A 12,658-nucleotide genomic window follows, 5' to 3' on the forward strand; every position below is an offset into this window, starting at 1 on the left:
AGACACCAAAAATATCTGAGGGAAAAAAAACTGACAATTTTTTACATAACAATCCTGAAAATACATAAGACTCAGAACATAGTTCAGAAAAACTTCAAGACTTTTGAGGAAATTGAAAGGTAGAAGTTTTAAGGTTGCCCCCTAGACAAAAGTTTAGAGCAGAAGAAGAAACTGGTTGAGCCCTGGAACTGCGATTACTCCAGCTGGTTCGACAACTCTCTCCCAGGAACTAGCTGACAATAACGTTAGATTAAAATCTTAAAGAACAATCTTGAGAAGCAGGAAGCTTCTCCCAGGAACTGGTGGATCATAAAGTTAAACAATCTTGAGAAACAGGAAGTTCCTCCTTGTGACTTTTCACTGGTATTCTCGATGTTTTCCAATGACACCCTCCCTACACCCTTGGGTTGTGGTTTCTTCCTTTAAATTCCCCTCCTCTTAGCTACTGGTGGTCGAACTCTTCTGCCCCTAGTGGGATACAAGCCTCAACCCCTGTGCACTGGTTACTATCAATAAACCTCGTGTAAATTACAACAAGGACAGTCTTATGTGAGTTTTTTTTTTCTTTTTCTCATCTTTATTAACTTGAGTATTTCTTATTTACATTTCGATTGTTATTACCCTTCCCCGTTTCCAGGCCAACATCCCCCTAACCCCTCCACCTTCTATATGGGTGTTCCCCTTCCCATCCTCCCCCAATTACCGCCCTCCCCCAACAATCACATTCACTGGGGGTTCAGTCTTGGCAGGAACAAGGGCTTCCCTTTCCACTGGGGCTCTTACTAGGCTATTCATTGCTATGTATGCAGTTGGACTTCAGGGTCAGTCCATGTATAGGCTTTGGGTAGTGGCTTAGTCCCTGGAAGCTCTGGTTGGTTGGCATTGTTGTTCATATGGGGTCTCAAGCCCCTTCAAGCTCTTTCAGTCCTTTCTAAGATTCCTTCAACAGGGGTCCCGTTCTCAGTTCCTTTGTTTGGCTGTGTCTCTCAGGCGATATCTACATCTGGTTCCTGTCAGCCTGGACTTTGCTTCATTCATCTTATCTAGTTTGGTGGCTGTATATGAGTGGGCCGCATGAGGGGCGGGCTCTGAATGGGTGTTCCTTCAGCCTCTGCTCTAAACTTTGCCTCCCTATTCCCTGCCAAGGGTATTCTTGTTCCCCTTTTAAAGAAGGAGTGAAGCATCTGCATTTTGGTCATCCTTCTTGAGTTTCATGTGATCTGTGGAATTAGGGTAATTCAAACATTTGGGCTAATATTCACTTATCAATGAGTGCATACCATGTGTGTTTTTCTGTGATTGGGTTACCTCACTCAGGATGATATTTTCCAGTTAGATCCATTTGCCTATGAATTTCATAAAGTCAGTGTTTTTGATAGTTGAGTAGTATTCCATTGTGTAGATGTACCACATTTTCTGTATCCACTCCTCTGTTGAAGGGCAGCTGGGTTCTTTCCAGCTTCTGGCTATTATAAATAAGGCTGCTATGAACATAGTGGAGCATGTGTCTTTGTTACATATTGGGGCATCTTTTGGGTATATGCCCAAGAGAGGTATAGCTGGGTCCTCAGGTAGTTCAATGTTCAATTTTCTGAGGAACCTCCAGACTGATTTCCAGAATGGTTGTATCAGTCTGCAATCCCACCAACGATGGAGGAGTGTTTCTCTTTCTCCACATCCTCGCCAGCATCTGCTGTCACCTGAGTTTTTGATCTTAGCCATTCTGACTACTGTCAGGTGGAAACTCAGGGTTGTTTTGATTTGCATTTCCCTTATGACTAAAGAAGTTGAACATTTCTTTAGGTGCTTCTCAGCCATTTCACATTCCTGAGCTATGAATTCTATGTTTGGCTCTGAACCCCATTTTTTAATAGGGCTATTTGTCTCCCTCCAGTATAACTTCATGACTTCTTTGTATATTTTGGAAATGAGCCCTCTATCTGTTGTAGGATTGGTAAAGATCTTTTCCCAATCTGTTGGTTGCCGTTTTGTCCTAACCACAGTGTCCTTTGCCTTACAGAAGCTTGTAGTTTTATGAGATCCCATTTGTCGATTCTTGATCTTAGAGCATAAGCCATTGGTGTTTTGTTCAGGAAGTCTTCTCCAATGCCCATGTGTTCCAGATGCTTCCCCACTTTTTCTTCTATTAGTTTGAGTGTACCTGGTTTGATGTGGAGGTCCTTGATCCACTTGAACTTAAGCTTTGTACAGGGTGATAAGCATGGATCGATCTGCATTCTTCTACATGTTGACCTCCAGTTGAACCAGCACCATTTGTTGAAAATGCTATCTTTTTTCCATTGGATGGTTTTGGCTCCTTTGTCAAAAATCAAGTGCCCATAGGTGTGTGGGTTCATTTCTGGGTCTTCAATTCTGTTCCATTGGTCTATCTGTCTGTCTCTGTACCAATACCATGCAGTTTTTATCACTATTGCTCTGTAATACTGCTTGAGTTCAGGGATAGTGATTCCCCTGAAGTCCTTTTATTGTTGAGGATAGTTTAGCTATCCTGGGTTTTTTGTTATTCAGATGAATTTGCAAATTGTTCTGTCTAACTCTTTAAAGAATTGGATTGGTATTTTGATGGGGATTGCATTGAATCTGTAGATCGCTTTTGGTAGAATGGCCATTTTTACTATATTAATCCTGCCAATCCATGAGCATGGGAGATCTTTACATCTTCTGAGGTCTTCTTCAATTTCTTTCTTCAGAGTCTTGACGTTCTTATCATATAGATCTTTTACTTGCTTGGTTAAAATCACACCGAGGTCTTCTATAATATTTGGAACTATTATGAAGGGTATTGTTTCCCTAATTTCTTTCTCGTCTTGTTTCTCTTTTGTGTAGAGGAAGGCTACTGATTTATTTGAGTTAATTTTATACCCAGCCACTTTGCTGAAGTTGTTTATCAGCTTTAGTAGTTCTCTGGCGGAACTTTTGGGATCACTTAAATATACTATCATATCATCTGCAAATAGTGATATTTGACTTCTTCTTTTTCCGATCTGTATCCCTTGACCTCCCTTTTGTTGTCTGATTGCTCTGGCTAGAACTTCAAGAACTATATTGAATAAGTAGGGAGAGAGTGGGCAGCCTTGTCTAGTCCCTGATTTTAGTGGGATTGCTTCAAGTTTCTCTCCATTTAGTTTAATGTTAGCAACTGGTTTGCTATATATGGCTTTTACTATGTTTAGGTATGGGCCTTGAATTCCTATTCTTTCCAGGACTTTTATCATGAAGGGGTGTTGAATTTTGTCAAATGCTTTCTCAGCATCTAATGAAATGATCATGTGGTTTTGTTCTTTCAGTTTGTTTATATAATGGATCACATTGATGGTTTTCCGTATATTAAACCATCCCTGCATGCCTGGGATGAAGCCTACTTGATCATGGTGGATGATTGTTTTGATGTGCTCTTGGATTCGGGTTTGGGAATTTTATTGAGTATTTTTTTTGTCGATATTCATAAGGGAAATTGGTCTGAAGTTCTCTTTTTTTTGGGTCTTTGTGTGGTTTAGGTATAAGAGTAATTGTGGCTTCATAGAAGGAATTCGGTAGTGCTCCATCTGTTTCAATTTTGTGGAATAATTTGGATAGTATTGGTTTGAGGTCTTCTATGAAGGTCTGATAGAATTCTGCACTAAACCCGTCTGGACCTGGGCTTTTTGGTTGGGAGACCTTTAATGACTGCTTCTATTTCCTTAGGGAGTTATGGGGTTGTTTAACTGGTTTATCTGTTCCTGATTTAACTTCGGTACCTGGTGTCTGTCTAGGAAATTGTCCATTTCCTGCAGATTTTCAAGTTTTGTTGAATATAGGCTTTTATAGTAAGATCTGATGATTTTTTGTATTTGCTCTGATTCTGTAGTTATGTCTCCCTTTTCATTTCTGATTTCGTTAATTTGGATACACTCTGTGTGTCCTCTCGTTAGTCTGGCTAAGGGTTTATCTACCTTGTTGATTTTCTCAAAGAACCAACTTTTGGTTCTGTCGATTCTTTCTATGGTCCTTTTTGTTTCTACTTGGTTGATTTCAGCTCTGAGTTTGATTATTTCCTGCCTTCTACTCCTCCTGGGTGTATTTGCTTCTTTTTGTTCTAGAGCTTTTAGGTGTGCTGTCAAGCTGCTGACATATGCTCTTTCCTGCTTCTGCATTGCCTGGAATTCTTTCAGGGATTTTTGTGCTTCCTCTCTATAGGCTTCTATTTGTTTATTTATGTTTTCCTGCGTTTCTCTAAGGGAGTTCTTCATGTTTTTCTTGAAGTTCTCCATCATCATGATCAAATGTGATTTTAAATCTAGATCTTGCTTTTCTGGTGTGTTTGGATATTCAGTGTTTGTTTTGGTGGGAGAATTTGGCTCCAATGATGCTATGTAGCCTTGGTTTCTGTTGCTTGGGTTCCTGCGCTTGCCTCTCACCATCAGGTTGTCTCTGGTGTTACATTGTTCTGCTATTTCTGACAGTGGCTAGACCCTCCTATAGGCCTGTGTGTCAGGAGTGCTGTAGACCTATTTTCTTGTTTTCTTTCAGTCAGTTACGGGTCAGAGTGTTCTGCTTTCGGGTGTGTAGTCTTTCCTGTCTACTGGTCTTCAGCTGTTCCTGTGGGCCTGTTACCTGAGTCCACCAGGAAGGTTGCTTGGAGCAGAAAAGTTGGTCTTACTTGTGGTCCTGTGGCTGAAGTTGCTCCTGGGGGGCTGCTTTTGAGCTCTCCATGAAGGTTGCAACCTAGAGGGCTTGCGCAGCCTTTTCCTGGCTCCCCAACCCGTGCACCAGCGTCCCAGATGGCATTAGGTGTTTTCCTCTGGAGTCAGAAATGTGAGCAGAGGGTTGGGGATTTAGCTCAGTGGTAGAGCGCTTGCCTAGGAAGCGCAAGGCCCTGGGGTTCAGTCCCCAGCTCCTGGGGGAGTGTAGTCTCTTCTGGTCAGAGGTGTGTCTGCCCTCTGAAGGTTTAGCTCTCCCTCCCACAGGATTTGGGTGCAGGGAGCTTTCGCCTTACATGAGTTCTTGTGGAGTTGTGTCATCCCGAGATTTGAGTGAGGGTCTCCCAGCTTCAGGGGTCTTTCAAAAAAAATACTGAAAATAGAAACGACACAGAAAATATTTGAAGATTTTTTTTTGGGAAAATAATCCTCAAATAATTAAAGATACAAAAATATTTAAGGAAAATTACAAGATTGTTTAAAAATAATATTGAAAATAGAAAAGCCACCAAATAGATTTCTGGAAAAAATTTGACGAAATGTTGGAAAATAATCCTCAAAATATAAAAGATACAAAATATTTCAGAAAAAATTTGAAAAATTTTTTTGAAGAAAATCTTCAAAATATTAAAGACACAGAAAATATTTAAAAAAAAATACAAGATGCTTGTGAAAATAATCCTGAAAATAGAAAAGACACAGAAAATATATCAGGAAAAAAATTGATGATTTTTTTAAAAATATTACTCAAAATACAGAAGACACAGAAAATATTTCAGACCAATTCAAGATTGTTTTTAGATAATAATCCTGAAAATGTAAAAGACAGACAATAAAATATTTCAGAAAAAAATCAAGATTTTTGAGAAAATAATCCTGAAAATAGAAAAGACAACAAAAATATTTCAGAAAATCTTGAAGAATTTTTTTGAAAATAACCCTCAGTATATTAAAAACACATAAAATATTTAATGAAAAAAAATAAAAGTTTTTTTGTGGAAATAATCTTGAAAACAGAGAAAAAACGAAACTATTTCTGGAAAAAATTGACGATTTTTTTTATAAATAATACCGAAGTATAGAAGACAGAAAGTATTTCAGAAAAAGTTCAAAATTTTTTTGGAAATTAATCCTCAAAATGGTAAAGACAGCAAAAATATTTATGGAAAAAATACACGAATTTTGAGTTAATTATCCTAGACATTTATAAGACAGAAAACATTTCAGAAAATCTTCAAGATTTTTGAGAAAATAATCCTGAAAATAGAAAAGACACAGAAAATGTTTCAGAAAAGATTTGATGTTTTTTTGGAAAATAATCCTCAAAGAAACAGGAAATATTTAAGGAAAATTACAAGATTTTTATGAAAACACTCATGAAAATAGAAAAGATACCAAACATGTTTTTGGAAAATATTGATGAAATTTTGGAAAATAATTCTCAAAATGTAGAAGACACAGAACATCTCTCAGCAAATTTAAAATTTTTTGGAAAATATTCCTCAAATATTAAGCACACGGAAAACATTTAAGGAAAAACATTGACAATTATTTCGAAAATAATCCTGAAAACATAAAAGCCATAGATAATATTTCAGAAAAAAAATCAAGGACTTTTAGATAATATTCTTTAAAATATAAAAGGCACAGCAAATATTTCAGAAAAAATTTGAAGATTTTTTTTTTTGGAAAATAATCCTCAACATATTAAAGACACAGAAAAATGTTGAAGGAAAAATATAGGATTTTTGTGAAAACAATCCTGGAAAGAGGAAGACAAAGAAAATATCTCAGAAAAATTTGAAGGAAAATCTTTTTGGAAAATGATCCTCAAAATATTAAAGACAGAAAATAAATAAGAAAAAATAAATATTTTTGTAAAAGTAAGTTTGAAAATAGAAAAGACGACGAAAGAACCTGGAAAAAATTGTCGAATTTTTGAAAAATAATCCTGACAATATTAAAGAAACAGAAAATATTTCAGAGAAATTAAAATTTTTTTTTGGAAAATAATCCTCAAAATATTAAAGATGCACAAAATGTGTACAAAAAACATTGACTTTTTTGGTAAATAATCCTGAAGATATTAAAGGCAAGGAAAATATTTAAGGAAAAATACAAGATTTTTATGAAATTAATCATGAAAATGAAGACTCAAAAATTTTTTTTTGGAAAATAATTCTCAAAGTATTAAAGAAATGGAAAACATTTAAGGAAAAAAATTGATTATTATTTAGATAATAATCCTTAAAATATTTCAGAAAAATTCAAAATTTTTTAGATAATAATCCTGAAAATATAAGACAGAAAATATTTAGTAAATAATCCTGAATATAGAAAAGACTCAGAAAATATTTCAGAAAAATCTCAGATTTTTTTGGAAAATAATCATCAAGTAATTAATGACACAGGAAAATTTAAGAAAAAAAATAATTTTTTTTTGAAAATAATCCTGACAATACAAAAGACACATAGAATGGTTCAGAAGAATTCAAGATTCTTTAGTTAGTAATCCTGAAAATACAAAATAAAATATTTCATAAATAATTTGAAGATTTTTTCATAATAATAGTCAAAATATTAAAGATACAGAAAATATTTAAAGAAAAAATAAATGTTTTTGTGAAAATAATCCTGAAAAAAGAAAAGACAATGAAAATATTTCTTGAAGGAAATTGAGAATTTTTGGAAAACATTGATTAAAATATAGAAGACACAGAAAATATTTCAGAAAAATTCAAGATCTTTTTTTGTAAATTAGTCCTCAAAGTATTAAAGACACTGAAAATATTTACTGAAATAGATAAGAACTTTTTAGATAATAATCCTGAAAATATAAAAGACAAAGAAAATATGTCAGAAAAATTCAAGAGATTTTGGAAAAATAATCTTCAAAATATTAAAGATACTGAAAATGTTTAATAAAAGATAGTAATTTAGATAATAATCCTGAAAATATAAAACACACAAAATATATTTATGAAAAAAATTTGACATTTTTTGCATAATAATCCTCAATATATAGAAGACACAGAAATATTTCAACAAAACTCAAGAAGTTTTTGGAAATTAATCCTAAAAGTTTTAAAGACACACAAAACATTTAAGGAAAAAAAATTTGAAAATAATCCTGAAATTATAAAAGATGCAAAAAAATTTCAGAAAAATTCAAGATATTTAGATAATAGTTCTGAAAGTATAAAATGCACAGAAAACATTTCAGTAACAACTCAAGATTTTTCCAAAGTAATCCTTATCATAGAACAGACAGAAATTATTTCAGAAAAAATTTGAAGATATTTTAAAAAAAATATCCCTCAAACTATTAAAGACACAGAAAGCATTTAAGAAATAAAATTGATGATTTTTTTGGAAAATAATTCTGAAAATATAAAAGACACAGAAAATGATTCAAAAAATTCAAGATTTTTTGGATAATAATCTGGAAAAAATAAAAGACACAGAAAAGATTTCAGAAAACGTTCAAGAGTTTTGGGAAAATAATCCTGAAAACAAAAAATACACAGAAAATATTTCAGAAAAAATTCAAAGATCTTTTTGTAAGATAACCCTCAATGTATTAAAGAACCAGGAAACATTTAAAGGCTAAAAGTGAGGATTTTTTGGAAAATAATTCTGAAAATATAAAAGACAGAAAATATTTATGAAAACATTTGAAGATTTCTTTTTGGAAAATAATCCTCAAAATTAAAGAAACCAAAATCACTTAAGGAAAACAATTGATGATTTGTTTAGATAATGATCCTTAAATTAGAAAAGACACAAAAATATTTCAGAAAATTTCAAAAGTTTTTAGATGATAATCCTGAAAATGTAACAGACACAGAAAATATTTCAGAAAATATTCAAGGTTTTTGGGAAATAATTCTGAAAATAGAAAATACACAGAAAATATTTCAGAAAAAATCCAAAGATTTTTTGTTTGGAAGATAATCCTCAAACTATTAAAGACAGAAAACTTTTAAGGAAAAACTGAGGATCTTTTGGAAAATAATTCTGAAAATATAAAAGACAAAACATATTTAAGAAAACGTTTGAAAAATTTTTGGAAAATAGTCCTAAAAGTATTAAAGAAACCGCAAACCTTTAAGGAAAAAAAAACAAACAAACAAAAAACAAGTAATAACCCTTAAAACATAAAAGCTACAAAATATTAAAAAAATTCAATTGTTTTAGATAATAATCTTGAAAATAGAAAAGACAGAGAAAATATTTCAGAATACTTCAAGATTTTTGGGAAAATAATCCTGATAAGACAAAAGACACAGAAAATATTTCAGGAAAAATTTGAAGTTGTTTTGGGAAATAATCCTCAAAATAGTAAGGACAGAAAATATTTAAGGAAAAATACAAGATATTTGGAAAATAATCCTGACAAAAAAAAGAGACAACAAAAATATTTCTGGAAAAATAATTGATGATCTTTAGAAAATAATCCTTAAAATATAGAAGACACAGAATATATTTCAGAAAAATCAAACATGGTTTAGGAAAATAGTCCTCATAAAGACACTGAAAATATTTAATGAAAAATGAGAATTGTTAGATAATAATTCTGAAAATATAAGACACAGAAAATATTTCTGAAAAATTCAAGGTTGTTTTGGGAAAATTATCCTAAAAGTTGAAAGGATACTTCAAATATTTCTGAAAAATTTTGACTTTTTTTGGAAAAAATACTCAAAATATTAAACACAAGAATTTTGAAAAAATAATCATGAAGATATAAAAGACACCAAAAATATTTCTGGAAAAAAATTGACAATATTTTTGGAAAATAATGCTCAAAATATAGAAGAAACAAAATATTTAAGAAAAAAATCAAGATTTTTTTGGTAAGTAGTCCTCAAAATATTAAAGACACAGAAAATATTTAAGGAAATTAATTTAGAAAATAAAAAGACATATAATATTTCAGAAAAATTCAAGATTTGTTAGATAATAATCCAGAAATATAAAAGACACAGAAAATATTTCTGGAAAATAATTTAAGATTTTTTTGAAAACTATCCTCAAAATATGGAATACAGACAAAATATTTCAAAAAATTCAAGATTCTTTACATAATAATCTGAAAATTAAAAAAAAAAAACCGCAGTAAATGTTTCAGAAAAATTCAAGAGTTTTGGAAGAATTGTCCTGAGAATAGAAAGACACAGAAAATATTTCAGAAAAAAATATGAAGATTTTTTTGGGAAAATAATCTTCAAAATACTAAAGACACAGACAACATTTAAGGAATAAATGTGATGAGATTTTGAAAAATATTTCTGAAAATATAAAACACAGAAAATATTTCAGAAAAGTTCAAGAGTTTTTTTTTTTTTAGATAACAATGCTAAATATATAAAAGACACAGAAAGTATATCAGAAAATTTCAAGATTATTGGGAAAATAATCCTGAAAATAGAAAAGACAGAGAAAATAATTCAGGAAAAATTTGAAGATTTCTTATAGAAAATAATCCTCAAAATATTAAAGACAACGAAAATATTCAAGATATTTGTGAAAATAATCCTGAAATTAGAAAAGACATCCAAAAAACAAACAAACAAAAAAAAACAAAAAGAGAAAAAAAAAAAAAAAACCCTCAAGGAACAAATATGGAGCAGCCGAGATTTTTGCTAGAAAACAGACTATGTTTTAATAGTTGAATGGAAGCCTGCGCTGTGGTTGAACCCACCCAAAGGAGCTGCATCGAAAAATGGTGGAAGGGTGGGGCAGGGCGGGGCAGGGCAGGGCGGGGCAGGGCGGGGCAGGGCAGGGCCAGGCAGGGCAGGTTGAACTGCCCTCAGGTTGAACTGAGGTTCCTTGAGGTTTTTTAATTTTTTAATTTCTCCACCCCACTGGTTTACGGATCTTTAGTGCAGTGGGAATGCAAACTGATTTCAAACTCTAGATGTTGGCCTTCACGGCTGGTTATTTTTATTTTTATTTTTTAATCACCATGAATGAATATGAATCACACAGAGGCAACTACGAATTAATTTCTTTTTGCTCCAACACGTTTATTTTTATTTTTTAAAATTTATTTATTATATATGTGTGTACACTGTAGCTGTCTTCAGACACACCAGAACAGGGCATCAGATTCCATTACAGATGGTTGTGAGCCACCATGTGGTAGCTGAGATTTGAACTCAGGACCTCTGGAAGAGTAGTCAGTGCTCTAACCAATGAGCAATCTCTCCAGCACCTCTATTTTTATTTTCTAATCACCACGAATGATTATGTATCACACACACACGTCACTAAGTTCTCTGCTGGTAGGGGACGCGCCTTGTTCTGTAGAGGCTGTGAATGCACGAAGCTCTACATTCGACCCCAGCATTGCATAAAAATAATGCAAAAAAATAATATTAGATTCGGTCCCCAGCTCCGAAAAAAAAGAACCAAAAAAAAAAATTAGAATATTAATATTAGAAAACTGTCATTCTATCTTTATATATGTAAAACTGTTAATCCTATCTTTATATATAAAATATGTACATAAATATAGAAAACTGTCATCTTATCTTTATATTTAAATTATATATAAATAGAAAACTGTCATCCTATCTTAATATAATATATATGTCAAACTGTCATCCTATCTTTATATATAAAATATATATTTATATTATAGTGTTTGGGAAGTAGATGGAGGAGGACCAGGAATCCAAAGGTCATCGACTACATGGAGGACACCCTGGAAACTTGAGACTCCTTTTTTTAATTTTAAATTCTTTACCTTCTCACCCTTTGAATGCGTGTTTGGGGCAACACTATTGCATTTTATGCAGACCTTGAGTCTTTTTCCTGTGCAATAATTTACATGTTGTGTATGTTGTTGTTTTGGGTTTTTTTGCACCAACCCGTCAAGGTGTGTTTAGGGTGCACTTCCAAGGATGTTTCTAGATCTTTCCATTATTAACTTAGGGTGTGGCAGGATACGACTGAGAGACCAGTGCAGGAGGATCAGATGTTCCAGGCCAGCTTCGGTGACACAGTGTGCTGAGAGCTTACCTGGGCTACATGAGACTTCAGGTCAAACAACAGATATAACAAAAGAAGACAGATACTACTCGGACAGAGTAAGAGTGAAGTAGAGCTGGAAAAGCAGGTAAGCAAATAAGATGGACGCTGTGCGCCTCTTAAACATCAGTTGTGTCCGTGGAAACACTGTCAAGTTTTAATTTATTACTATTATTATATTACTATTATTATATTATCATTAATTCATTTATCATTTTTACTATTTATTACCATGAAAATATTTTTATGAAATTTCATTTATTACAGCAGGTCTTTTAATATTTATTACAGTGGAGATATTTTCACAAATTCCTGTGATGAAAATATTTTCATTATTATTATTATGGTTATTATTGTTATTATTATATTTATTTATTATTTTTTAATATTTACTACCATGGAAATGTTTTCACAAATGCCTGTGAACTGTCAGTGTTAGTTTTTTTCCCTCTTATGCAGTGACACTTTTTAACTTATGAAGCATTTACAGCATCTACAAAAAGCAAAAGAATATCTAATGATTTTTTTATACTTACAAAATCCATACATTATCCTACTATATCTGAGTATTTGGTGGGTCTGATTTGGTGGGTCATTAAGCTATGAAATAAAAAAATTTACAAAGATAAATTTAGTCTCTCTTAATTCCCTGAAAATAAAACTACATCAGCCATAACTAACCCTTGACAAATCGCTGTGAAACATTAATTGATTCAACTTTAGCTTTTACAGATGTATAGATATATCTAGATATATTAATCTAGATTAATATATCTATATGATATATTATATCATATTATATGATATATTAATATATATCATGATAATTATATAATCTAGATTAATATATCATATAGATATATTAAAATAAAGATATATTCACTAAACAAATCAGTTCAGATATCAAACAGAACTGCGCATTT

This window comes from Rattus rattus, chromosome 7 (genome assembly GCF_011064425.1).
Source record: "Rattus rattus isolate New Zealand chromosome 7, Rrattus_CSIRO_v1, whole genome shotgun sequence".
In the NCBI taxonomy this organism is placed as follows: domain Eukaryota; kingdom Metazoa; phylum Chordata; class Mammalia; order Rodentia; family Muridae; genus Rattus; species Rattus rattus.